The sequence below is a fragment of the Phaseolus vulgaris genome, chromosome 4, assembly GCF_051622355.1.
Source record: "Phaseolus vulgaris cultivar YP4 chromosome 4, ASM5162235v1, whole genome shotgun sequence".
In the NCBI taxonomy this organism is placed as follows: Eukaryota; Viridiplantae; Streptophyta; class Magnoliopsida; order Fabales; family Fabaceae; genus Phaseolus; species Phaseolus vulgaris.
In genome coordinates this window covers 31,500,823-31,506,009 of record NC_143501.1, presented here as the reverse complement: position 1 = coordinate 31,506,009, position 5,187 = coordinate 31,500,823, and positions in this window count along the sequence as shown.

Genomic DNA, 5,187 nt, shown 5'->3' with positions numbered 1-5,187 from the left:
CGCACCCTGCCAACTCCATCCAAATGCCTGGGCTTTCATCCGGGCATTTGAAATCCTCTGCAATTACTTCGGGCATAACGCCTCCGTGGACGTGTTCCTTTACTTTTTCGAGGCGAAGAACCTTGGGGACAGGTCCTGGGTGAGTCTGAATGGGGTTGCTGGACGGGTGCTCTTGGGCCTGTATCAGCAATCCTTCAAAGATTGGAAAGGCAGGTTCTACATGATATCTGCCACCCCACAAAGTCCAACATTGCTCGAGGGGTACCCCCTCTACTGGGTTCCCGTGGTCGAGTTCAAGAAACCCCGGGATCTCGAAACCATGGCCCCCTACGAGCGCGAGCTATGTGGGTTGTTCCTGGGGGCCAAGTACAGCTCTGCACTCCTCATCAAACATGACTTTGATGTGGTGGCTCTGAAAAAATATATAGGTAGCTCTTCTTCTTGCACCCCTTAGAATGTTTGCACACTCTCATGCATACTTGCATAACATTTTAACTTACTTGCATAACTGGGTCATCTAACTCTTCTTTTTCCCTTCGATGTAGATACGATGTCAGGGAAGGATAGGAGAAAAGCTTTGCTGGAGCTCGCCAAACTCCGGGGGGCCAAAGGGACTGGCTCCTACTCTTCCACCACTGATCCTATTGCAGCCCCTCCTCTCTCGGTCGCGCCAGCTGAAGGCCCCGAGCCAGGGAGGAAAAGAAGGAAGCTGGTGAAGGCCTTTCCTTCATATGTTGCTGCTGCTGCTGCCCCTGCTCCCTCAACCGAAGAGGAGAGCTCTGGCTCTCCTCTCATACACCGCAAGAGGAAGCTTCCAGCGGTTGGGGGGGCTTCATCTCTTCAACCTGGAGAAGTCGAGGTGGTGGAGATAGAGGAAGGTTCAGCCTCGCCTCCCTCTGCTCAACAATTGCCCTCTCCAACCCCACGACTACCCTCTCCAACTCCACTTCCATCACCTCCCCCAGCAGGCCAAGCTCTTGGCCAAACTACCTCACCTGTTGGGGGTGATTCTGCTCCCTCGGGGGGTCTCCCAGGGCCCCTTGCATCACCACCGCCACCGCCAACCTCCGCTGCCACCGCCGAAGGTGGGGGCAGCTCACGACCAAGCGGCTCTGGAGCCAGCAACGAAAACTTCAGCCGAGTCATAGCCTTGGTCCGACAGCTCCTTCACAGCCGGGAGCTTGTTGAGTGGAATGGGGACGAGGTGGACATGCACCTGGCGAAGCAGATTGTGCTTTCCTTGGAGTTTTCCACCCAGCACCGCAAGCAAATAGCCCTGGAGAAGAGGGTAAAGGAGCTTGAGCACGACAAGTGGTCACTGCAGAGTGACTTTGAAGCTGCCCAAGAGTCCGTAGCCCTGCTGAGGGGTATGGTGGAAAAATCCAGGGGTGAGCACTTCGCGCAAGTCCAAGAGACCATCAAGACTGAGATCTTGATGGGGCAAGCTGTCAACTCCCTGGACTGCGAGGTGGCGCAACTAAGGGCCGAGACCTCCTCCCTACGCCAACTGAACTCACAACTAGTGGGGGAGCTCGAGTCCACCAAGGAAGCGGCCGCTACTGGGGAGAAGAAACTTGAGGAGGTGGTGGGCAAACTGTCTGAAGCCAAGGGCCAATTGGAAGAAGCTGCCTCTTCCCTTGCTGCCCTTACCACCGAGAAAAATGCTGCGGAGGCCTCAAAGCAAAAACTAGAGGCTGAGAAAGCCGATCTTATGAATGTGGGTGTTGACGCCCTTACTGACGGATTCGAGCTGGCGCTCGAGCAGATCCGATGCGTTCTCCCAGATTTGGACCTCTCGCAATTCAGCATTTATCACGAAGTGGTAGATGGAAAGCTCACCCCTCCTCCTTGAGCTCTTCTCTTTTTTGTAAATTTATACTTCTGCACAACTTTTTGTACTTGGAATTTGTATAAAACTTGGTGTGAATACATACTCGTTTCAGCTTAAGCTTCTTCTCTTGTACTTTCTTGAGCTTCACCTTTCTTTATGCACACGACTAACTGTTAGCTAGCTTAGGTTTAGCGTGATCTTGTACTCTTTGATCTTGGCCTCTACTTTGATCGCGACTAACAACTTCCTAAGCTTTGTCTTTAACAGCTCTTGTGCGCTGCTTTGTACCACTAGCCAATCACTGACGACTCATTAGTCATCGTTCTTCGGTCTTCACTTAGCTTCTCTGTCGCTCTAGCGCCGAGTGCATAGAGGACTTTGACATCGATCGCTCGAGGTGATGCCTTGTTTTGGGGAAAGAAAAGTGTTTCTCGCTAACCCCTCTTACCTTCCCCAAGGTCATCACCCTTTGGCGGAACGGGTCATTCATTCCCTGCCTCACTCCTGGGGTGAGAAGGGTTTCAAACTAAGAGCCTTACTGGGCCAATATTGGTGTATGCCAAGTGGGTAAGGACATTTGTCAAAATCTTTCCTTTCCCTCTCTTGGTCTTACTAGCACCCCTGGCTTTTCAAAACCCTGGTCACCTGCACTCACACCTGGGGTGAGGAAGGCTTAGATCAGTGCCAGTACTCGCGCCTAGGGCGAGTAAGGCCTAACCGATCACCTGCACTTGCGCTTGGGGCAAGGAGGATTTTAACTTTAATACTTGCGCGCATTTGATATGCTGGAAATCTTTTCATTGGGTGGCCTCGTCAAAAACCCTCCTTAGGGAAAAGAGTGCTCCCTTGTCTGTTCAACTGTTTCCACTATATACAGATCATGTATCTTTAGCGCGAGAACGCAACTACTTTACAACTTAACTGAAGTAAAATTTTAAGTGGGTGGCATTCCACGTTCTGGGGATTGCTCCTCCCTCCAGAGTTTCTAGCCGATAAGCTCCGTTCTCCAACATCTCAACCACTCCTTCAGCGACTCGCCTTGGTACTGTCGTACATCGAACAAATCGTATGACACCACTGCGGGTGCTTTGTTGACGATGTACTGCTCAGTGAAAAGCTTTGAAAACTGAGGGAAGGACGTGATATGTCCTTCTGGTAGGCTCACGAACCATTCCATGGCGATTCCGCTTAGCGTGCTCATGAACATTTTGCAGTACACAGCGTCTGAGCCCCCAGACAACATCATCTGAGTGTGGAACACCGTCAGATGCGCCTCCGGATCTTCTACCCCTGTGAACGACGCCTTCACTCCCACCAGGTTGGGAGGCACCATGGTTCCCATGACTTCAGGGGAGAATGGCATGGGGAACGATCTCTGAGGCGATGGTGGCCTCGACACCCTTTCTTCAACCACGTGCTCCCTCTGTGCCTGCAACGTCCTTCTCAGCTCTTCATTGACACGATTCAGCTCATCGTTTCTGCTCTGCGACGCAGCCAACTCCGTCTGCATCTTTTCTTGTTCAGCTCTCGACGCTGCGACATTATCCTGCAGCGTGCGCACCATCTCCAGGACCTGCGCCATTGTCACAGCTCCTTCATCAGCAGATGGCGCAGGTGATGGTTGTCTGTTTCTTGGCATCTTTCCCAGCAAAGAACTTGGCAAAACTTTTGTAAGCTTTAAAAACTGTGGTGTATATGGGACCACGATTCACTCGTACCCCACGGTGGGCGCCAAATGATCCTGCCGACAACTCGAGCGTGGAGGAATCGCTTCGCAGCTCTCTCTGCCCCATCTACGCGACTGTGTTATCTGCAAAATCACCCTCAGAACCTTCTCTAGGATCTCCAAACGCGACCTGCAAAACACACAGACGGCGCCTCTAGCGGTCGTTTGCACTCCGACGATCAAGTTAGATCACAGAACCACCAAATGAGAAAAACTAGTAGTGTGTGTGAAAACTCTTGCTCTCTGTTCTTTTTCTCTCTCCTCTGAATCTCACCCTGATTCTCTTTTATGTCTCTCTCTGTATCTGGGCCTAACAGAATTCTGTTATGCCCCTCTGGCATGTGTCAGAACCCTGTTATGCTTTTCTGAGACAACGTACCTCCAGAATCAGTAGAGTGTGAGTGTCTGTGCATGTCTGCGCGTCTCTGCGCTTGTCTGTACCTTTGGCGGTACGGAGTGCACCTTTATCTGACCGTGCCCTTCTCAGATGATGACACGTGGAGGCATGCGACTCACATCTAACCATACACGTGTCACTACTTGAAGGGCTCTAGCGCTTCTCTTTGTGTGCTAAGTTATTCCCTTGCGGAGTAACTTAGCATATTTCTTCCATCTGGGTAAAACGCATACTCTTAGGAGAACGCCTGGTATGGCTGGTCTAGGCACACTCACCAAGCGTTGCTCTCTGCGTAAACGGCTTACCTTTCACAGTGTCACGCACGTAATGGGTTGAGGGAATAACCAATCACTGACCGGTTTGCTAGCTCCCTCAGGCCACTCTCGTGCGCGATTCCCTGAGATGTGCTCATGCGAGGTCCGTGCGTAACGCTCTCGCTGGGAACCTCAGTCCCAGTTTAACTGCGTATAACACGAGACCCCGATGACCATACACCCGATGACTGATCAGTGCTCTATTGCTTCTCGCGTTCTGCCCCCAGGCGTTCATCTGGGAACTGGTCTGTTGGTGGCCACTTGGTTACTGACCACCGATCACCGTTCTGGGTGATCTGTCCCCTGACCTCTCTGCCGCCTGATCTGTCGGTGGTCACTTGGTTACTGACAACCGATCACGTTCACCCTGATCTATCTGTCACCTGGTCCACGTGTCACCCTGCGAGTGGTCCACGTGGTTGTCTTCTGTTGACGTCATCGACTACCGATGGCCGACCGGATCAGTATCCAAATTTGTCATTTTCGTTAAGTCCCACCTAACAGCGTCAGGTGTTGCTTACGTGACAGAGAGAGTGACGTGGCAGAGAAAGTGTTTATGTGGCAGAGAAAGTGTTTATGTGGCAGAGAAAGTGTTTATGTGGCAGAGAGAGGTGAAATTGAAAGTTATTATTCTTATTCTTATTCTTCTTCTTCTTATTATTATTATTAGTATTATTGTTATTATTATTATTATTATTGTTATTATTATTATTACTAGCGCAAACACAGACGCATCCGCATTTTTTTATTATTATTATATTGTATATTATTATGTGTATTCATATCTTTTAAATATCAAATATCACTAAGTAAAAATAAGATAGAAACATTTTCTCACATCATTTATGAGTTTCAACCTACTATTTTAATAATTAAGTTGCAGTAAAAAATATATAACGAATTTTGATTTGTTGTTACT